We start from the raw sequence: 24,357 nt of genomic DNA on the forward strand, positions 1-24,357 counted from the left end.
CAGCTGTACGCTGCCCAGAGAGCCCACGAACTGCTTGCCCCAGAACCACAGTGTGAAGTCTTCCTGCTCTGTCTCCTCTTGTTTATTTTTTCCACTGCTTCTAGATGCCTCTGAACCTGCCTAAATGACAGACAAAAATCACATTGATACCATGTCTCTATTCACACTCACTCTAGTCTTTGGATATTTCAGCTGTCCTTAAGAGACACTACACTTAGTCTGTCTGAAGGGCTGGCATAGGTGTCAGTCATAATAAACCCAGTGTGATGCTTCCTAAGGTGTACCCATTTCTCAGCACAATGACAGGAACACCCAGCAGCTGAGTGATATTTTCTAAGAGCCTAAAAGCTGCCATGAGCTGTTTCACTGTCAACTGAAAGAGCAAGACTTTCAAAAGTGGATCTTGTACTACAAGAAATGTGAGCTCGCAGTAACCCAAATCAAATATATATCCATTATTTTTTTATTTCCTTGAATTTGCCATATCTGGCACCTTCTCCTCCTTTTTAAAAGCTTTTCTAATCCAGAATGGCATAAGAAGTACAGTGCTGTAAAGTGCACACAATGATGTCTAGCTGTGTAACCTGGCAATAGTTTTACAATAACTGTTTTCCCCAAACCCGTTAGTATACTTTCCTGAAATTCCAGTTAGCAATATAAGAAAAATAAAGTAATGCTGAAGCTGTATAACTTGTATAAAACCCTAGAGCAGGCAGTGCACTCCTTGGCACAATCACACTTTTCACAAATGGAATTTTTATCACAGTATTTCATTTCCAGTCAATCGCGATCTGTATTTATAGACCATTTTTCAAATATATTACTCAGCATCTGCTCTTTCTATCTCTGGTAAATATTTTTGCCTTGTGCAAAGGATATGAGGGCAACACAGTCAAAATGAATTCTTGCATCCAGAGTCTAGCAGCTGAGATGACACTGACATACAGCAAGATATTAGAGCTCAATAGTATTAGGAATATACAGTAAGTCTGAATAAAGGATGTAGCCCAGAGTTTTATAGCTTCTGGCCCAGGAAAGCACAGATAAAGGCACAATCTAACATAACAAGCTGCCAACTTTAGTCATTCAGAATAGTATGCCCCATCAATTAAATCTAACCTATTATCATCTCATCAGGGCCAGCCCAGGTACCTTTGGTGGCAGCTTGGCCTATTTCATGCACTGCAATGCAGCTCAATAGGGAGGTATGTGTCTAGCTAAGAAAAACAATATAGAACTTTCAGTTATTAAACAGTTTAACTGCTACTAGATGGACAGAAGTATTACAGGACGTAACCCAGGTGATGTACTTGAGAAGTTTGGCCATTTAAAGTGCTAAGCTTACCCCTCTACTAAAAGACTGATGTGTTTTTCTAACCAGCAGCAGAGTATTGCTCCAAGCAAGTGCTCAGTTACTGGGTGCAGGTGCTGTGCTTTAGCACCAAAACATGCTGCCTAAGAGAAGAACATAAGCAGTCTCCCATTAGCAAGAATATTTGGGGTTTTTGTACTGATGGTAAATTTCCCTTTCAGGAGTCAATCCAGACTCTGTGAAAGCAAACACACTTAGAAAACAGAACAGGTTAAGCCTATCTTCACTCCAGCAGTTTTGCACGTACATCATTTACGCCTGCAGCCTTATCAACATTCAAAGCCACATCAATTTATTTAATACTAAGATTTTTAAACAGCTAATGAATTCTGAGCACGGCCAGAACTAGCTGAATTCAAATTTTGTTTTATATTGAGCTCCCTTAACTCAGTGAAGCAGGCGGCTTAGTGTGCCATTAAGACCTTCTGCACAAGTTACTTTACCTGCTATGCAGGCTCTTAATATTATAACAAAAATAACAAATGATTAAGAGCCAGTGCAATGGAAAGTCAGACTAAGGTAACAGAGAGACAGAAAGGTTATGGGAAATAAAGATCAAATCCAAGTCTCAGTGCTGCTGTCAGGGTTGAAAAAAAGCTAACCAACAAATTTAATGTCAACTCAGTCAAATCGCTTAAGTGATGCAGGACCAGGACTACTTTGAGATGTAGAGCTTTAGCACAGTGAGTTTTTAATTCCCTTCACAAGAGAACTGTTTTGTTCTGTTCTTATTTCCCTCTTTATATAAATTGTCATAACAGTATATATAAATAACAGAAACAATCCTGTGATGGTAAGAAATCCATACAAATTCCATCACAGAAATAAATTCTCTCAGAATTTTATCCACAAGGCTCCTGATAACCTCATCCAATGAGGAATTCAGTCACTTCACCAGTCAAGAACCAGAAAGGTGGGCTGGTAACTGCCTTTGGAAGTAACACTACAGAAACTCTACAGACACAGCTTCTCAAAAAGAATTAACTCCGTGAGGCTGGGACACAGATTCATTTCAAGCTCATTTTTTCTGTTTCTTTCCAAGTTAAAACGCTTCCAAATTGATGTGCTTTAAACCCTAGTGACTGCCTTGACTTTCTAATGTAATATCTTTGTGGGCAGAATCCTGGAAGACAAAAATTATTGGCACATGGCAATATTATTTAATTTAACTTCATCTGCAGGCTAAAAACACTTAATCAAAATTCCAATGGAATTAACTATACTTAATGTACTCACTATGACTGAATTTTAATAATATAGAATTAAAGCTAGGACAGTTTGAAGAGGGAGACATGAAAACTGAGCTACTCATTTTCTCATTCAAAGAACCTGTAAGGTCTTAATTTTTAACACCATGAAGGACCTCCAGTCATAACAGTCATGACAGCTTTCACAGTCTGGTGCATTCTCTACAAAATGGGATAACATGGAAGTGAAGATGTTTCTTTCCTCCAAGTAGTTTCCCACTAAAACATGAAATAATGAATAAAAACAGATTGGCATCCAAAAGAAACACACACAAACAGACATAAAAACCAGCATTGCTTTATGAAAACTTAGAGGATTAGTGCAATTTTTCTCACATTTTTGTCAGCAGAAATGTTGTGATTTTAGTCACAATAATGTGATAAGCTTGTGTAACAGAGGCAAAATGGAAACTTTTCAAATAAGTGGCTCATACCAACATACAGGAGCAACAGCTGGGAGGGAAAGGCTGAACTGACACGCATCCCATGGAAAGAATGGGACATCCCAGAGTGGGAATTTGGCACTTGATGAACAGGGGAAAGAAAAACCAGGAAAAGCTGAATCTAGAGCAGTACAAGGCTCAAAGAAAATTTCTAAAAAGTTGTCTTGGCAACTGCACTTGGTATATTTATGCACAGAGAAACTACTTTTGTGAAGTCTGAACTTCTGAAATGAGTGTTCAAACTACCGAGAGCCTGGAAGAAGTTCTGCTTGATTAGTCAAGAAAAAAAGGCCAACCTTGGATATATCACCAAGGATAAATCACTAGGATCAAGGTCTGTCTTGGCACAATGGCTGAAAAAGAGAAACATTTTGCAGCTGATGTGTATATTACAGACCAGGAGCAAACGGAAAGCAGGGAGCAGAAAAAAGCAGCAACTAATGGAAAGGTCCCTGTGTATCCAGTGCCACCTTGGTTTGAAAGCTGACCACTCCCTTCTAGCTTCTATAATAAAAATGAATCAAGATACACAGAAAGAAAACACTTCTGTTTTCTCTTACTGTTGATTAAATGCAATGTAAAAATCAGATTTATTGTCATTTGAATAATATGGGCCATTCTAGGGGTGAATTTAACATTGCAAAGAAAAAGATAAACATCTAGTCTTGTTTTTCTGTTACTACTCTCTGAAGGGTTTGGATGGAAAAAAGAGTGCTGAGTCCCCAGATCCAAAAGCACTATCTGTATGAAACTGATCAACTGACTCAAGCCGGGATGGGGCCTGGGCAGCATTCTTCAACATATCTTTTATTGAAACATCTCAGCACAGCATGGGAAGGACTTATCAGAACGTTTCCCTTATATAAAGTAACAGAACTGGATTAAAACAAACTGTAAATGAAAAGGAGAATGCTGTTACTAAAATCCATACAAAGTGGATATTTGTTTCTTTCCTCAGTTTGCTTTTTTCCCCCTTCCTCTGATGTACCACTGAAGAACTGAATTGATTACTATTCAAGTTAATTTTTGAGGGCAACTCATGCTAACCTATTTCACAAATCTTAGTTACAGAAAGAAGTTTTAGAGAAGTACTTTCCAAACTTCACTGATACTCTGCCTTGTAGCAAAGAGCAATATTTGTTTTTACATAAAAAGATACTCCTGTTCAGAACCGTAGAAAGTTCTCTACCGTTTGGGATTCTGATTATCTGGAATAACAGCGCTTTGTCAATCAGGAATAAGAGGGGTACAGCTGAGCTGGTTACTGCAATTTCTCCTGCTTAGGCTCCAAATGAGACCAGGAAAAAAAACAACAGTTTTGCTAAATGACACTGATAGCCTTTGGGAAGCTCATCTCTCCCTTCTCTATGCTGAAAACGCAGGCTTCTATCAGAGATATTTGACTCTTACCATCGCCAAGCACAACACTGCCAAAGCCAACCACCACAAAAAGCACTGCCCCATATGGATTTCCTATCGATCGGGCTTCTACCATGAATGGGATTGTTTTCTTCTTTGACCCCAGTACAGGGAGCTATTTAGAAGTCTTTCAAAATCCGGTTTTCCATTGTTCAGAGACAGGTTTGAATGTATTGACTTTGAACAAGAACTGCTTTGTTTTGTTGTTGTCTTTTTTTTTTTACAATTGCTTTTCTCTGAAATCGTTTTCCTCCCATCCTGCTCCTCTGTTCTGTCCCTCCCTTCCCAAGGTGGATGCAAACTTCAGGCTGCCTGAGTAGCTTTTAAATGTTAAACAAAACACATCAGCTTGCAATGTCTGTCTCAGCAGAAAGTCAATATCCACTCTAGCAGCAATCAAGCACCCAAGCATGCAGGCTACAGCAAAAGCCTGTAAAAATGTAGCAGCAAAGCTGAGACTGGTGCAAGTAAACATTTTCTTGTAAGCCTGCAGATGAAACCAACTTTATCTAAAAAATTACAACAGCTTTGATCAACCTGAACTAAATGCTGGGACTCTGTGTGTGGCCAAGTGAAATTCTGAACCATGCCACGCACAAGTATCTTCCATTGAGTTTATTGAAATCCCAGTAAGAAAATACCTGTGTAACTTCTCCAATTCTAAATCTCTTATAAGCCCTGAAATTTAGCTACATTGCATCTTTGTATTTTTCCTGCTTCTATAAATGCAAACAGTGAGAAAAACGCTTGCTTTCTATCAACACAACTTTGAAAACCCTTATCTAGAAACTAAACTCATTTCACAAGGGTCACTGAACATGCACTGGATGACAAATATTTTTTATCACTAGCAATCTTGGGAAGTGTCTCAGTGAAGAAGTGTCCAAGTGCAGAACAATACTGTACTCACTGGAAATGGCCTGATTTTTTTCCCCAGATAGACTAAAAGTAATGTAGTTAGTCCAGAAAAGATTTTTAACCTTTATCATATGTACACAGAAATGCTTTTGTCCTTGTAAAAAATCCACACAAAGAGACTAAAAACTCCAATGGCTTCAAAATAATTTGTATTATAATAGATAGCCCAAACAAGCACTACGTAATTTTACCTTTAAATAAGTAATCTTGAAAAACGTTTCTAATCTTGGAATGGGGTGGCTGCTGTTGGGGCTACATGCTGAGAAGCAGAACAGACAGGAAATTGCTTCTGTGCTTACCCATATAAATTCAGTTCTTACCACTGATGGACACAAGCACCTAAGGTCCTGGGCACACGCTGAGGCACAAGGAATTGATTTAATTTCTATGTAATAGAGTTTTGTTTCTTCAAAGGGAATTGCCAAACTAATTATAATATAATTAATCCAACTATCCAGTCTTCTTAAAGCACCTCCTGTTGTCAGTGATGCAGTATTCTTGGCAAACGGGTGGGAAAAAGAGAATGATGAACTCAGGGAACAATAATCATTTGGAAGAACCAAGATTTCCTGTAAGGTCTCCAAAAGGTTTCCTAACAGACTAACACCTACTGAGGTAATCATTTTCCATACATTACACTAAAGAACCAAATCCAGCAAGGATTTGCAAGCACTCACAGCATTCAGCACATCACAAGCTCTACTGAAGTCAGTGCAACCAAGTCACACTATGAGAAAAACACATGTTTAAGGGCATGTATGATTAGCTTAAGAGATCGAATGGAAAAATATTCAAATGCAAAAATAGCATTAAGGGGGTACCTGATATGGGTAGATAGGTCAGCACATGACTGATTTTTGGACTGCTTAAAAAATAAAAGCCTTGATATTACTGGGATATTACTGGATATTATTATCTGATGAAAGCAACTAAGAGATCCATCTGGGGGGAAAGAAATGGGTGCTGAAAACAGGGCTTCTACTTGGAACTCAGTCTGAGCTGCAAGCACACAGTTCTCAGCCAAAATTCAGAGAATAACTCAGCTTCAAATCCCTGAACATTGTTTGCAATATCTGAAAATGAATCAATCTCCAGAACTACAATTGTCTTCAGGGAAAAGTCTTATTTACAGACTGTACAATTAAAAACCCAAACACACAGATTTAAAGGTGGAGATCTACATTCTTAAAAGATACACCTTGAAAATCCACCTTTGATTTATTTTGGGGAGATGCCTGCCTGTCTTCACTGTTCTACCATCTTTCATCTCTGCATTTGGCATAGAAAAATTTGCATGCCCTTAGCTTCATTAATTTTAGGCTTATCCAACCTGATCCTCATGGACCAGTATGGGGAAACCAGCACACAAGTTCTGAGTGCAGGCAAGCTACAGAAGAAGAAGCCATGCAAAGCATGGGAAGCAATGCAGCAAGCCAGTTGTCTTGGTGATAAACACAATAACTGCCCCGGCCAAGGAACTGCTACCTCTAATGAAAGAGTGTTACAGACAGCATACTGCTTTGACAGTTTGTGAAACCAGCAGAAGGCACAGTTTGCTCATTGCACGTTGTGTCAGCTTCCTAAAGAAGGAAAAGGAATTCATTTTTAACATATTTCCTAGAAACAAAGAAACATTCATGAGCTAAAACCTCTTCCACACTTCATATTTCTACTCCTTTAACTTCAGTTAAAGAAATGTCATTGTTGTGTCCTTAGAAATGTTGTTATAAATTCAGTTTAACATTTAGCTTAACAGTTTTACTGGGCTGGAGCACACAGAGGTGTACTACAAGAAAAAGCCACTCGAGCAATGCTGCTGGCCCTCGTGACGATAACTGGGCTCAAGCAGCCTGCCAGGGACAGGGAGCTGGCACAGGGACAGAGAGCCACTCTGTGTCACAGCCCTCCCCTAAAGCACGCTGCCCAAACTGGTGCTACCTGGGATTTTCAGTTTAGACCTTACAAGAGCTCGCATTTGCAGGACTGCATGCAGCCAGCCGCATTTGAGGTAGCACACATTCACAAAGCACTCTGAGTTCAAAACAAAGAACAACCGGAGCTGGGAACAGCTATCATGGAAAAACCTAGCAGCACAAAATGAAGCCACAACAAAAGAACAACTTCATCTTAATTCATAAGCAGTTACAGGCTCCCAATTATCTACAAACTGTAATCATTTCTCCCACAGTCACAGAGCCATTCTGCACACAAGCATGACCACTCTTGAACTCATGTCTTTTTAAAATCAAACTTTCATCTCAACAGTAGAATTTAATCTCTTTTATTTATGGTTCTCCCAACTCCCCAAACAATTAGGTCTCAACTGGAACGGGGAGGTATCGACAGAGCCAGAGCTCTCTTCCCACACAGCAGTGAGCCGGGTTCTCCTTCTTGCTGGCAATTTGGCATCTATGTGGCATTGCAAGGTCACGTTGATTTGTAGCACCTGGGGATTACAGAAGCCTCAGGCGTATGGCAGAAGCCTTCACTTTCCACTAGAAGCTCACTGAATTACTTCATAATTTATGGTTATGGCAAACAGTTGTCTTGCTGCCCACAGCCCAGAAAGGCAAAGAGCAATGAATTAACTTTAGAAGAGATGCAAAATATTTCTGTCTTGCAAGGTAAGACATCATAATCCCATACTCAGGTTTATTTACTTTCTAATGACAAAGCTAGCATCCTTGAAATGCACAGTCCTGGAGGACATGGGAAAGATTATATCTTTCCAAAATCAGGTAAACCATAAGCTTGCATCGAAGATGACAGAATACTGTTGTTACAGTTGAGATTCTCTCTAATACTAATTTAGAAAAAAAATTCTGAAGCTTTAGTCAGAAATTGTTTTACTGGTGCAAAACACAAAGCTTGAATTACATTTCTCCAAGATGAGGGGAGATAAATGTGTAAATCACAGGTCTTACACCTGGAACTCTGCGCTCAGCCCACACCTCCACTGACTTGGCCTTTGCTTACTCATCCGTAAATGGAACATGAAAGCACTTCTGTCAGGCAAAATAATTTGAAGGAGATCCTGCAGATTTATGAGCACAAACAGGAATTTTTTGCAAGTAAACTGAGGACTTTGTATGCTTCTGGATTCAGAATAAATAGGAAGAGTTTTCTAAATAGAAAGAAAAAAAGAGAGAGAAAAGCTCAAATCCAGCAAAGCATCTATAGCAATACAGCAAATCCAAACAAGAAGACCATAAAGAGCCTGAACTGAACAGCCACAGTTCAAATGACAACACAGCAAAAAGGATGCTAGCCTCCTACGTATGCTACAGGGGAAGAAATGGGAGAAATTAATCCTTAAAATTGTTGAACAACAAAGCAAAGAGTAACAAAGAAGTAAAGGAGGTGCTACAGTGGAACAGGCAGATTATCAGGGTCTTCAGGTACAGGCATTAGAAACTCAGTGGGAGCAAGAAGATGCATCTGTATAAAGGGAAGATTGAGTTTAACAACTGAAGCAGACTGAAGTGACAAGAAATAAGCTAGGCTTGATAGACAGAAAACTTTAAAGATCTAGAGATCGTGGAAATATTAGCTTCAAAAATTTAATTACTCAGGCCTGATTCCCAGTAACACAAACCTCTCTTACAGGGACCCAGCTGTTGTAAGGACCTCGGCAGGAAGAAGCCTTACTGAGCAGTTCTGCTGTGCAATTCACCCATCCTGCTCTAGACTCTGAGTCACAGTGTTCAATACTTCATCCATACATAAAATCTGTGCAAAGAGTTTCAACCATCACAAGAGAAGCAGAAAATCTTATTTCTACGGCAGCACTGATGATACTAGAAGCATCACAGCCATGGTAATGCTGTGCTCCTCTGCGAGCCTGCAGACGGACTTCTGTACTGATCCCAAGGACAAGCAAATGACAGGCACCAGGAAGAAGCCAGTTCCTAAGCAACGCTGCATTTCTGCACCCCATGGCACCAGCAGCATGCGGCCTTGCTGGAGGCTCTGCAATAGTTCTGGGGCACTGGCTGGGAAGCAAACTTGGCTTCCAACATCACCATCTCCTCTCAGGCTGCTACTACAACTCCTTTGGGTGAAAACCATTGTGCTCACTTTTTTTTGAGCCTCTGTATCACTTGTCTCTTCAGCAGCAATCAGATCCTTCTGCCAGGCAAAGGGAAGCTCTCAGACTTCAGAGAGAGTCTCTAGCGCTGCCATGCATCACCAGCTTGGGTGTGACACCAAATGATTTACACCTCCCAGCAGCTACAGCTGGCAGATGATCCTCTGTGCAATCCTACCCTGCAGCAAACAATGCCTCGAGCAGCCCGAGCAGGACTACACGGCAGTGCTGCCACAGGCCCAGGGGGCACACAGGCCCACTGCATGAAGCATCACCTCGATCATGGGAGAACTTCTCCATGCACACCAACTTGCTGCAGCCACAATGTGCATTACAGCACCTCTTACCCAATGCTGCAGCGGTGCCAAAGAAATAACACTACCTGTCCTCTGTTTCAGAAGGCACAGAGTACCTGAAAAAACCCACGTGACAAACACTTTCTTAGTTGCCAATAGAGCATTTCTTACAACAGATAGAGTAGAGGCACATACCACCATAACACAACTGGTGCAGAACACTGAGCCAAACAGAAGTTGATTTTTGCTAGCATGCACAGACACAAAAGTTACATCGATTAACTGCACAAAGCTCCATGATTGGCTTGGCAATAGGATTATTTTTTTTGTCATACATTTGTCTAATGGCAATATTTGTCCACCTGATATACAGCATATTTCCATGTTCAAAGGCAGAGCACAAAATGCCATAGAAGGAACACAGGATTCTTGCTCTGCAAAGCAGTCCATTGATCACAACAAAATGTGGCAAATGTCAACAGCTCCTGCACCGAGACATCTTAAGGATTCACAGCCTGGTAGATCAGCAGTAAATTAAAAATTAAAAAGAATAACCTCATATTTAAGGTTGACTATCACCAGAGTAACAACTTCTTAGTGACACGGTACTCTTTACAAGTAGCGTGCAATGTAAATTTATGAAGGCTAAAGCATAAAGCATAACTATATGAATAGTAACTACAAATAAAATTGGTCCTCTGACCTCAGCCCAGTTTTCTTCTCAGAGGAGCATTTTTTTTTATGAAGAGTTTATTTGTTCTAATGCCACAAATGGATGTGGCACTGATTTGCACAATTTCTTCTGCTTCTAAAATGTGAGATTTACTTCTAAGCACACCAACAACTTGTTCCACTACACGACTTCTACCACAAGGGAAGTAGAAAATGCTCTCCAACTAAAATTTCTGAATATCACTGAATATTTGAATGGCTAAATGTTCAGATACCAAACATACAAACTGTAACCATTCCTCAATTAGAGCGGATGAAAAGACGTTGTTAGTGAACCTGTATTCCCCCTGGTGGAAACACACAGACACAGACATAGCAGACAAAACGTCAGCTCCCTCCCTGGTTTCCAGGAAACTCTGCATTCCTGCTTTTTATGACCAAATGTTGTCAGCTCACCAGTGATGACTTTCACCTATTCTAGATGGGCTGGTCTTTCAAGTGCTCAGAGGTAATTTAGATTACATGCTCATTTATCTCTAGGCCTCTCTTGTGAGCAGCTGGTGCCAAATTGAATATGGTGCTCTTGTGACATGGGATTACACTGTCAGAAGAGCTGAGGAGGAACTAGCTAATTAATTTCAGTTAATTTTATTAAAAGACATACAGCTGCATGCAAACCAGCTCTCCAGCAGGAAAAGCACAACTGGGTTCCTTTCACAAAGCCATGGATCAACAGCCATATCAGAACGCACAGGTCTGCATCTGTGTGTCTGAGCAGCACACGTGGGCAGCTCGTTCTGGCATGGCTCAGGAAGCTGGGGATGAGCAAGAAATCACCACTGCAAAAAAGCATTTAAAATGCTGTTTGCAAATTGTTCAAGGTATTTTTTACACAGCTCCAAGTGTTGCTAAACAGCATGGATCTTTGGAACAGCCTCAGGCTGCTTTCCTGTCCCAAGGCACAACCTTCACAGCCACCTTAGGACTTTCCATGTGTTCTATGTGGAACCAAACAGTGCAGTTGTGAAAGCACCTCATCTCCCAATGGGAATTTGGCAATAAGAAGCCTCTCCCTTCTTTTATATTCATAGAAAACCTAAGTTGAATCCAGAAATTAAAATAATGTAGAAATAATTGCCTATGCCAAAACTTGCACATACTTTCTAATGCACACTGAATAAACTATAAAATTGTTCAAGGCTTGTTAAGAATGCAATACATAAACACCAAGCAGGATCACCATTGAAATGGATGCCAAAGAGCTTGTAGCACTATTTCATTTCCACCTAGGACTACTAGTTTTCTTTTTACATAAAAATATCACCACAGAAAGGTCTTCCCTGTCCCCTCTGAGGTTTCAAAACATAACCATTCAGACACCTGGCTAGCTATTTTAAATGTCACCAAATCCAAAGCCCAGCACTGATGGAGTTGATTGTTATTTGTTCTGTACATGCCAAAACATTTGCTCCATCATCAGCAGATCTTATTTATTCTGTTCTCAGTTGACAAAGTTTGAACCCACAGATGGCTGAAGCAAGTTCAGTCTACCAAACAAGCATCACAGAGGAAAAACTCTGGCAATGAACAGCATCTTTAACAAGTCACGCTTAAAGGAGATCAATGACATCTAATTGTTATAAAGAATGCAGTAAATCCTTTCTACCTGTTGCATCTGTGCACATACAGGTACTCAATGCAATCTCAGTTAATTTGGATGGACTGAAAGCATAAAACTAGTGTTTTAATTTACTTAGCTAAAGCAGATGATTTTTTTTTTTTTAAACCAATATAAAATACATAATCCTTGCCAATTATTTCTTCTGTGCAGTACAATAAACAGGAAGGTTTCACAAATCAGTATGAAGATAGCACAGTAAACAGGCTACAATTCTTGTAGAAAGTAGATTTCGAAACAGTTTAAATTACTCAGTAGGGGGTTAACAAAACAACACTAAGTCAACTTTTTACTTATCTAAACATTAATTCTGTTTTTAGCCTGATAGAACTACACTGGTTTAGGATCTAACTTAGAGTTAAAAATTCAGATCATAAGATAACAATTTTTTCATGCAAAAAATAGTATAAGAAACGAGATCACCAAACAAAAGCTAAGCTGATTAAGAGCCATGTACGTACATCTGGAACCATATAGATGTACTGTATGGGACAGGCATCTCACGATATTTGTAACAACCATGCCAAACTTGCCTTAGGAATACCTAAAAATAAATTATTTTCCACCTGTAGAAATAATAAATTTAACAAAACCTTACTGAGGAAGAAAACAGCATGGAAATTTCCTGAAATACTGATGCTTCCTCTTATTTTCCAGCCTTACATTTTCTACTTTCATTAAGTTGTAGTTAACCAAGGAAATGCTCTCTGCTTATTACACCACTAGGTATGACTCTTTTCCCCCAGCTCATTTTCTAGGACTCTAAAATGTTAAGTAACAGAGGTCAGTGTTACATTTCCCTGCAGATGAAAAGTCATTTTCATTTAAGGAAAGATTCAAGGAGGAGAAAACAAGCTGAAAAGAAAGTGAATTCACCTACATTTACCTAATGCATTGCCTGTTTGTGGGGGGATGGAGTGGCAGCACAGGGAAGAGCTAGGAACAGCAGAAACACGAGGCCGTATCTGAAGCAGGTCAGTCATGCTGCCCTCACAAGTTTTTTGCTTTTTAATTAAAGGAATTTTAACAGTCAATTGCCCAAATCGTATCCCGAACATTCTCTCAGGAGAGGTGATAAGGTTACAGCTTGGCATTTCTGCTCTCTTCCTTCAATTAAGAATTTTCATTTCTCCAAAATGCGCTCTACGTAGATTCAAAGCAAGGATTTATTTGTTACGGAGCTGCAGCCGGTATTTATAACCTCACACAGATCAGGCTGCATGGCTCCCAGTTCATTGTTGTTTTAAGCCTATTGTAATCTACAAAATATGATCAGTTATTGTGGCAGCTCTGAGTATTTAAAAACCCATTTTTCTTTGTCAAAGGCTTTATGTGATACAAGGAGATGTTAGGCACTCAGGCTGAGTCATTTTCTCATTAGCTCAGCCAAGCAAATACGTCTTTGCCCATCCTCTCCATGAATTTATGTTATGAAAAGGTACATATTTGGAAGCAAATCGCTTTCCCATGTTAAAAAGAAAAAGTTGGAGACTGAGAAGAGGAGAAAGGGAGCAGCTGTAAGTAATCTGAATCCTGAGATACATTTAAAGGGAAGAACGATGTGTATTTCAATCGGGAGATAAGTCACACCCAGCTTATCGAAAAGTGCTCCCCAGTTTGTGTGCGGCTTGAAGATAAAGGAACAACGCTTCTTTCTTCCTCTTGCTAATCCTTCAAACGGACAGCTTTAAAATATCCCTTAAATTAAGTATGGACTTATGATCAGAAATCAGGTACGTTTACTTTTCTGCAGTTAATCACTGCATCCCAGTGCTTTCTAATACTAAGGAGGCAACAATGTACTGCAGTGTTAACCTCCAAGTCCTGCTCCCTGGATTTGTAGCTGGGTTACAGCACCCAACTTGCGGAACTTCACTCCTGAGGTTTTGCTGACCATCATTTATTTGAAATGACACAATATAATTTTAATTTAATAAACTGGAAAAAAAAAAAAAAAAGAGTGGATTGATGGATCAAGTCAGGAATGAAATCTAGAGCATTCTAAAGCAATCAGAACTAAGGCTGTGTCAACAAAAAAATGACCAAAATTTCAATTCAGGGATTGAGGGCATGGTGGGGATGGGTTGACAGTTGGACTCGGTGATGTTAGAGGTTTTTTCCAACCTTAATGATTTGATGAGCATCCAAAGCTGAAGTAAAACTTATGCATAGGACCACTGAGGTAAGCATATGCCACTGAAACCACAAGACAGATGCTTGCTTGATAAGAAAAAATGATTTACGTGAATGGAGCTTCTTTGACCGCAGGAGGCTCAATATGAGGCCATAAGTTCAGATTTTTCCATCCACTCAATGACCAAGTTTTGACTTGGAAAAAACTGCACGTGTCTCTCTTGGAACTGCATCCTCTATAATATATCCACACAAACACTGCATAGGCACAGCTATAACTAAAACTGAACTAAGAACCTAGACCTCTCTCTAGCAAACTGAACAAGAGCATGGCTGCGCATTGAACAAGCTCAGGTTAAACAAGCGCAGTGCAAACCACCTGGGATGGGCAGCATTCTGTTTCTGCAAGCATGTTTAAATTTCTTGTGCAGTGTTTAGTTCTTGCATTCCAGAAGATTTATTCCCATGCAAAAATATAGCAATATTCAGTTCAGAGGTACTTCAGATTGTGTTTTAGGGGAACAATACCTTACTGCTTTTTTGAAGTATCAAAAGCAATATGGAGATTTAAAAGCACAAAGTGCATCAGCAACAAACACTAATCACTGCTTGATTTGCTGTCTAATATTTTAGCGGGAGATCTGCCAAAATCTTTGTCTGAAATTCAGCTGGAGTTTGATGATCACAAGTAGAATGGCTATTTTTGTAGTCAACATGTTTGTTATCAGGAATAAAAAGACAAATTACTAAGTGAATGGCACTATTGTTCTACAGGTGGTATTTAAACCATTGAAGAACTTAGAAGCAAAAAGGAGGCAACCAGAAAATTTCACAGTTTCAAAATTAGTTTTAACAATGCTCCATTTTTCAATTATTTCATGATATTCTCTATGGGTTTGGATTGCTGCTGCCAGGCTGCGTCCTACCCAGAGTCCTGGAAAAAGGATTTTTTTTAATCTTTATTTTTCTTTAAGTCACAAAAACCATAAGGTCACTTCTCATGTATAACCACAGCTTTCTGGCAAATGTTAGTTGTACCCAGCACGGCATTTCCCCTTACTGTTATTTCATTAATTCCACTGCATTCTGAAAGCAGGCCTCTCTAACCAGAAGCTCCCAAGAGGATTGTCGCAGTGAACGGGTGAACTAGGAAATGAAAACGAAGAACAGTCTGGGGATTTCATCCAAACCGTTCAATGAAATCCAACAAATTAAGCTCTCTTCCCATCCCCATTCCCTTTCTCCATGTTTGTGACAGCACATTCTCTCTCTTTTACATGATTGGCTATATCTGAAGACTCCTATCCCATACAGTCTCTCAGATGCTCCTTTATTTCCTTTTAAATCACAGTTAGCCTGATATCCCATCTCTCCAAGTAATATTTTTTAGATGTCAGTTTTCTCCAAATGTCCTATGCCACTGGATCTGGGGTGATGCTGGCTTCCTTGTGCTTGTTCCCATCTTTATGTGGTACAAGAGTAAAACCTTCTCACAGTATTTTTCATTGGGATGGACTTGGTGTTCTAACAGTGCAGAAGACTAACTGACAGAGAACTTGGCAATGATACTCCCAGAATTATGAACCCAGCCAAAACCCCTTCAAACAAATTGAAGACTCACATTGTATTTTTGATTCACTAATATCTGTGTCAACTTTAAAATATCTTGGCTTGGGTGGTATGGGGTTTTTTTGTGGGGTTTGGTTGGTTTTTTTTTTTTTTTTTTTTTTTTTCCTCCAGGGGAGAAGTTGTTAGGCTTCCTTTGCCTACAGATATTTACTGACTAGGCTACCAAATATTGAGTAGCCTAGCTCCTCACCCACAGATAGTTCCTCTCTTGGAATATGTTAAGGACTGCTGGAGGAAAAAAATAGGAACGTACGGATTTGCTGAAAAATAGACAAGGAGTGATAACAATGATCTTGCTCCATCACTTTGGACCATTAGTCACACCAATGCACATTTTACTGATTAAAAAAAAAATCTTTAAGTTTTGCTTGCTGAAACAGCACTTGCCACCAGCTCTGACCCCCCACTTCCGCAGTCATCGCTCTCAACGGAAACAGGCTTAGAAGAAATCCTCAAAGCATGGCTATCAAGAGCAAGTAAAGAGGTACAAGAAGCAAACAAGCTCTTCAGTAGCAGCTGTTCTAGGAGCATCAAGTAACTGACAGCAGCCTCAAGTCATCTTTAACTTACTCACCAAGATTTACATTTTCCCTATGGCTAACTTTTTGAAAGGAGAAGAAAACATGCAGAAGCTTCTTTATGTAAACCTTCCTTCTTTTAAAACTTAACCCACTCATCTCTACCATGCACAGTCTTTTTATCAGCCACAGATTGCTTAAACATACACTGTATTACATGTTCAACCCAGGCACTTTGTGCAAAAATCTCAAATATTAATGTTACGGTCAGAGGTAATTCTAGTTTGCATCCCATTCCCTTCAGGCATCCTACAGTCTGTCCCGTATCTTGAGAGTTTGCAAACTGGATGTGAACTGCAGACACAATAACAAGCCTCTTCCTGTCAAAAACTCTGCAAGCAGAAGTGCACCGATGAGTTCTTATTCCTACTGTGCTGACCTGATCTGTCTGCGTACCCCTGGTGAGATTTTCCCCTTGTGTAGTGGGGAATCATCTCCAGTGCACCCTGGAGCACTACTACTAAGCTCTTGCATTTTCTGCTGTCTCTGTTTTATGTCACAGAGACTCTACTTCAGCAAATAACAATAATCAGGCTTGTGGTTCCAGACAGGTAAACTTCTAACAGCATAAAAATGTAATAAATCATTATATTTACACTAGAATCAGTATTGATAGCAATGAAACAGAAAAAATATCTAAGAAATCATCCAGAAATCTAGCTTAAATGTTCCAAGATCCCCTGATGACAGACACGACTAAGAACAATTGTCAGAGAAGCAAGCGTTTGGGAAAAAGCATTTGAGTGGATATAGAGGCTCCAGGAAACTCTTTTTGTCCCTCATGTTAGCTTTGCTCCCAGACTTTCCATTCCTTCATTAAATGTATCAGCTATATTTAAACTGACACAATGTGTTTTGGACTTTGTCTACATAACAGAGTCACCCAACTCAGAAACCCGCAGGCACAACCAAATGAAGCAAATGGGGAGGGCTTGGTGCTCTAACACTGCATTCTGCAGATAACTCAGTTCACACCTCTATGTGCACTTCACCACAAGCCCCATGCTTCAAGCCCTTCCACATACAGCTGTAACTCCTCTAAGGATATTCCTTAAATAAGGGTATTCGTTACAAGGGAGCACTACATAGAGCAACTGCAGGGGAGCACGGCCCAGGACATCTGAGTGTGCTGCAGGCACTGCATGCAGCTGCTGTCCACCAGCCTCACAGCTCCTTGACTCCTCAACCCACATCACTAAGGAGCCATGTTCTCTGTAAATATTCAGCTATTCATCCAGCAAAATGCCGAGCGCCTCATTCACAGACAGCAGCATGGGATGCTGGTTAGCTGTATCTTTTCTTCTCTGAAGATTATGATTGTGATTGCTGGGAGTCATGATTACCTCCCAGGACGTCATCATTATTCAAAGCCTGCTGTACAACAAAGACACTCATTTAATTACCCAGAGGGCATTTAGGAAAATGTTTTTGTTATGTGCATAAATCTTAATGAAAGAGCTGCTACACAGTGGGTATCTTTATACCAGTTCAGCATGATTGCTGAGGTGAATGCAACGTTCACCCACAATGTTTACCAAATTACAGGTAAGAGAACAAAAATTTTCGTTAAATCCCTTCCCTCCTTTCACATAAGCAGATGTCATTCTCATTACCTTGTAAATCTCAAGTCTTTACCATAATTCTTGCTGTCAGAACACCCATTCCTCATCTAAATAATTCAGCAGCAGCCCTAGAAAAAGAAAAATAACAATTACAAAGCACTCTGGACTCATAGTGGGCAAAAATCTTCAAGTGTACAGTAGCTACTACACATCATAGGGCATTAAGTCAGAAGACAACGTTAGAGTCATCTGTGAATAATTCTTGACTATTTGGAAATCAAACTACCAAAACTCCTTGAATATTCATTTTGAAAATAGTGAACTATGCCACAAAATTTCAATTAGCTTATATTCCTTCCCAGTGATGAGACTGCAGATAGAATTAATTATTTTATGGTCTGATTTAAGTGTAAGATTATTAAAAAAAAAAAAAACAAACCTAAAGATCAACGATATATTTGAAATAACAGTTTATTGCAGTCACACATTGTATTAAGTGGGATTAGTTCTGATATTTAGGATCCTTATTTTTAACCCTTATTTTTATTTGTTTCATTTTTTGAGACAGACAGAAGTTCAGACACCAGTCTTTTCTACTTGAATGCAACATTTATGAATTTGAGTGAGCCCAAGTAGTTAAGGCTACTGTCTTATAGTTTTTACCTTGAAAAACAAGCAATTATTGTTCCTATTGTCAGCCCTATATTGTACTATTACTTATTACTGCATTCAATGCTCATCCTCATAGATATATTATAAAAAGAAACCTTAAGCAGTTATCAATGGACAGCGTGGCACATGGAATTTAAGAGGTTCAAGCCTCCTAACTACTATCCTTCACTGTGAAATGGCTTTTGTCTTCCTCAGAAATATTTCAAAGGATGCAAAAAGGCACTGTGATATTTGAGATTGTAAACATAACATTTTCTTGGTTTTTTTTAAACAAATCTTAAAAAATAGGAAATGGAAATAGAAGAAACACAAGAGAATGATGTCCAGAAATTTCATGCTCAAAACAAACACACTGAATAGAGTACAAGACCACAGTGGATTCTCTCAGGCAGCAGGTAAATGCTGTTAACTCCATAGGGAGTGGTAACACTGGTCTGTATTATACTTTCATTCTCAATCATAAGATTTGGCTGTTAAATCCCTGCTTCAAACAACAGACTTTTTGGACTTTTAGCTGCTTATCAGCACTGTCTGCACCTGGGGACACACAGGTTATTAGGCTGCAGCAACTTCCTACCACATCTGCTCAGACTGTACTTGACCTTGCTTAGTGCCAGCACTTTCTCCTACTGCTAACAGCTTGGTTTCAATCTTATTTCATTCAAACCTACCAACATATCACAAACAGACTCCATTGTTCTTGATTTTAATTATTTAGGTGAATTTCTTAAGGAGGCTGTAAAGGAATTACTAGTCCCCAGCATAGAAACACTGAAGGGATCCTGATATAGGGCACCGAAAAGTGCATTTGCCTGCTCAGCGTATTCAGCAAGCCTTGAGTGACTCAAACAAGGACAGAGCTGCAAAAGAAATGTATATATTAATTATTTACTCATCTCCTGGGATTCTGTGCCATACATAGTTAGCATAACTTTCTGAATAAATTATTCACATCTTCACAGTTCAAACTAAGCACAGCACAGCTCAGAAGAGATGACAAACATGCAACCCATAGCACATACCTATTAAATCTGCTCCCTGCAAAGTTGCTCTTGATATTTTCTCCAGAGTCCTACCCAGAGATGCAGTCCCTAGCTTCAGGCAATTTAAATCAACAGAGCCCTGTTATAAATACAACAGAAACCAACAAACATCCCAGCCTGCCCCCTGCACATGAGCAGAACACACAGCATGAGCTGCACAGGGCAGCAGCCCACAGGCAGCTGGGTTTCCCCACCTACAGGGAAGCACTCCCAAACACACCACAGCTCCACCACCCCTCATTCACTGAGGCTGCTCTCACCCTTTGAGAAATTTCTGCTTTCCACTCAATACTGTAACTCTGAAAAGCCCTAGTGAACATACAAAAAGCCATTTGAAGTCTTGCTAAGCTTGTGACTTAAGCACTGTCTTAAGGCCATGAGGTCCAGAAGCCATCTGCATTCTGTAACGCCTAAAGAGTGTGGAAGAAATAATTGCACTGCAGCAATCAAGGTACCTTGATCTAACTCCTCTAGCTCCTGCTAGGTCAAACTGCCAATTGCACTTTGCTAAGTACAGTCCATGGGCAGCACTTGGATTTCGCTCTCAATACAGATGACTCCTCTGCAAGAGGTAAGAGGACTGACCTTGGGTAAATGGCAGGCCACAAAAACAGGGAGGAGCCTCTGCCTTGGCCTCCTGAGACCTGAGATAAGCAAGAACATGCCTCTAGGCTGGGATTTATGGCACACAGGGTGGGGGGAACTCCATGCTTTCAGCACTCCTCTCTTCCCTGCTCCTCTGAAGATCTCCACACTCACTCCTTTCTGGGCCTGAAGCTCCACAAGGCAGCAAGCAGCCCCCAAACCAACCTCCAGCTGGTCTGCTGGCAAAGCAGAAAACACAGATAACAGGAGGCAAACACCTCCCAAAACATTTCCTAATAGGTTATAAATTATAGAAAGAACATTCTTTGCTATGTAACTAATGGAAATTTACCATTTTTTAAGCTTCCTGAGGGAAATCTTCCACGTCAAATCAATTTGTAGATAGGACCCAAGAGGCAGAAAATCACAACCGCTTCAGTGTGCTTCTTTATTTGACTGCTGCTGGGGGTTTAATTTTCAGTCACGTTCTTTGGTGGCTTTGATCTCTGATGACAGTGTTAACTCTATTTGGACCTCAGTGCTGCATTGAGTTTAAAAAGCCTTTTGAAATACCCTCACTAATTATTTCACTGGAAGTTTAATTAAATCTTGTCACACAGGAATAAGCTGCTTCTTGGAATAGCTGCTAAACATTATAAAGCATGTAACTGGAGAAAAAGGAGGATGGATAATTATAGCTGGACAGACAAGCACATGAAGAAGCAGAAAGCTATTTCTAAATATGAATTCAAGTGCAAGTGTTTGTGAACCTCTCAGCTTCCCCTGTGCACAGAAGTAGCAGATTTCTTGCTGTTTTAAGGACAAAAAAAAAAGACTCATGAAAAAACATCTCCATTTGTTCTGCTTTCCAGCTAGATATTTCTACATCATACACTTCCATTCCCAAATCTCATCCAATTTTTATGTCTTATAGCCAACTTCATATTACTAGAGTAAGAATTTCCGCAAATTTCTCAAATTCCTATTAGATTGGGAAAGAGATTCTTAACATTCAATAAAGAGTATCTTTTCAGTGGTTACCTTATCTAGACAATTGCTCTCCTCATATACATCTACACAAACCAGTAAAGGAAAAGCTGCAAATCTCTATTCTCTTCTAAAGCTGCTGTGCCTACAGTTCCTATCTGTCAACCTCGGACTGCCTTTTATTTTCCAAATGGAATCCCATAGACAAAGAGTATTATAGTAGAGATAGAATTTATTGCTCAACCAGATACACATGCTCAGAAGTGGCACCTTTGTATTATTATTATTATTATAGATTTTACTATCTTGCACCTTTCTTCTCATCCTAAGATTCCCTCAGGCAAAAATAAGTCTTTTACCATTGGCAATTCAGCCCCTCATAGCATCTAACGTCATATGCAGGTACTTCATACTGAGCTGGCCACTGGTTTGTATGTTCCGCTTGGAAAACCAAGCTAAAAAAGCAAATAAAGTTGTAGTCCTTAGGTTAAGCACATACCTGTTGCCTGCCCATATGTTTTCATATTACTGATATAAACATGACATTTATACATAAAAACCACACCACTAAGAGGACATTAATATTTCGTTTTTTAAAAAGAGCTTTAAGAGCCAAAAAAGCTGTTTAAAAGTGTAAACCAACTGTAACAAGACAGCAGAAAGTAAAACTAAACTAAAGCGTAATAACAGGTGAAATAATGTAGCAAAAAAAATTCATTTCCAGTTCTATATTTTTATACATGGAGTGCATAAGACATTGCAGGACCAGATTTAAAGTTCCATTCAGACTCAATTAAAGCCTCTAGAGTTTTTTATGGAAAGCTGAAAAGGTCAGAATGGGCTTCAAAGCAGGATAATCAGTGTTACCATTTTGCAGGAGGGGAACAGTACTGGTGACAGAGACTGACAATGAGAAGGGCTGAACAGAAAAGCCAGGCTGTGAGCTCTAATAAACACTCTAATGAAAATGAGGAACCTGAATGAGTGCCGCTTCTTACTCTCGTTAATATTCCAGGTATATGAGAGAGAGATTACAGAGGGTTGTTTTCCAGCCCTCAATTAAATGGCCTTGCTCATATAGCCAAAAGGCTCCTCATCCCAGCAGGCCAGTTCGCCTCTGAGAACTGCATTCCTGCTTGGAAATTAAAAGTAAAACCACACCATTGACATTTCTTTCACACCATTCTCAGGTCTGGCAGAAGCACCCCAGGGCAGAATTCTACTTCTCCTACAGAAAGATGAAAGAAAATAGCACTTCATCTTATTTTTTTAAGCATTCAAATAAATGTGATCCCCTGTATCCTCTGCACTTTTTTCAGAGATGTGGAGCACTTTAAGTGCCCCACAGTGAGAATTTAACTGTGAAGTCCCACAGCACCAAGCCATTCTCTCACTAACAGGGCTGCACAATGTTTTTCTATCTCTGTATTACCTTGTGTTATTGTACTTCTCCCACCTAAGAGCAAACGAACAGACCTTCCGTCCAGAGCCAAGAGAACCCCCCAGGCCAAGGGTGGGATCTCTCCAAACACACTGATGATGCTCGCAGGAACCTTCTTGGTTTTCCTCATGTGCAGTTCCCAGACTAATGCTGACAGGTGACCATTAGTTTAACACTGTGCATCCGTTAAAGAAGATACATCTTCTTAAAAAATAAACAAATAAATAAATCAGTCCACACGCGAGTAACAGCCAGAGCTGCTGCACCAGGCGCATGGTGTGAGGCTGCGAGGCCTGCAGGAGCCTGAGGCGCTTTGGGCAGCACACCTAGCAGCTGCATTGCCCAACAGAGCTGCGATATTGGTGGAGGGCTGGGTCAGCAAGGAGAAGTCTGGGATAATTAGCAGACAAGGCACCTGGTCTGATCGTTTAATATGAAAAAAAATGAAATGCAGAAGTACTGAATTTACGTGCAAACCTGCACTGCCAAATATTGCCCTGACTCTAAGATGTGGCATGGTTTATTCACTTCTAACTTCTCAAAGACTGGCATTTGTTCACTTAAAAATTGAAAAGAAACAGTAAGGCAAAGTAAGTATGCCCCAAACTAAGCAGGTCAACTGAATCAGATGTAAATAGGAAAATGTTACAGTCCAAAAAATCAGCATGGTGGAATGGCAAAAGGGTCAAACAGGAAAGGAATGCTCACCCAGCTCCAACCATCTGGGCTCACAGAAGAAAAGCCCACAGAGGAGAGGATCTCCCATCAGAGGCCCTTCCCCCGTGGCAGTCAGCCCTTAAATGGGGTCTAAGAGAGGTGCAGCCAGGCTCCACCCCTTCTTGTCACACTGCTGAATTGCCTTCACCTGTGCTCCCAGGGCTGACCTTTCCCAGATGATCATTCAGTGGTTCAGGCTGTGACTCGGCAGTTCCCAAGAAAAAGTCCACAGTCTTCTTTTACAGAGACTGATTGTTGGCAGATACGTGAGCATTTATGGAAGTCCTTCATCTCGATCAGAGCAGGAAACAAAACTGAAGAAATAATACCAGTAGAAGTTTTATTCCAGTCTTTGGTGGCAACAGCAGGCACTGACCCTTCAAAAACTGTTTGGGCTCACTGCTAGTGAGAAACACAAGTTCTGGTAACGTGATCTCTGATTTCACTGCTAAACAGCTCCAGACATCCAGAAGGACACCGGGAGCTTTGTTCAGCTAAGCAGTAAACAACTCCTACACACAGCAGGAACATGTGCAAAGCAAACTACACCTGCATGTTCCTCTCCAAATTGCCAGAGGCTGTTAGAACAACTGCATCTCATTTTGGAGAGAAACAAAGAAGCACAGGAATACTGCATCATTTTCCAGAGCAAGTTGTTAAAATTCTGCATGAAGAGAAAATAACACCTGATATACCATCAACAACTAAAATTAAACTCATATTTAACATGACAATAAAAAAGAAGGCAGCCAAGCTTCTGTTCTTTGCAAGTATTATTAAGGTTTAAGCTTGTTCAGGTACTGGCTATGAAATTAAAAGACGAAGAAGCAGGTGTCACATTACTCAGTTTTACTGTTCACGCAACTACCCAAAGTCAT

General features: G+C 40.0%; 1 long non-coding RNA gene across 1 annotated transcript; it reads right to left on the reverse strand.

Annotated features, from left to right (window-relative positions):
• LOC128079151 (uncharacterized) lies at positions 1–23,541 on the reverse strand. The gene is made up of 3 exons (XR_008205986.1): positions 23,471–23,541; positions 18,086–18,162; positions 1–120 (listed from the first exon to the last, which is right to left on the reverse strand). It is a non-coding gene; the product is annotated as an uncharacterized LOC128079151 (long non-coding RNA).
• Positions 23,542–24,357: the final 816 nt, after the last annotated feature.

The sequence above is a fragment of the Tympanuchus pallidicinctus genome, unplaced genomic scaffold, assembly GCF_026119805.1.
Source record: "Tympanuchus pallidicinctus isolate F22 unplaced genomic scaffold, pur_lepc_1.0 scaffold18, whole genome shotgun sequence".
In the NCBI taxonomy this organism is placed as follows: domain Eukaryota; kingdom Metazoa; phylum Chordata; class Aves; order Galliformes; family Phasianidae; genus Tympanuchus; species Tympanuchus pallidicinctus.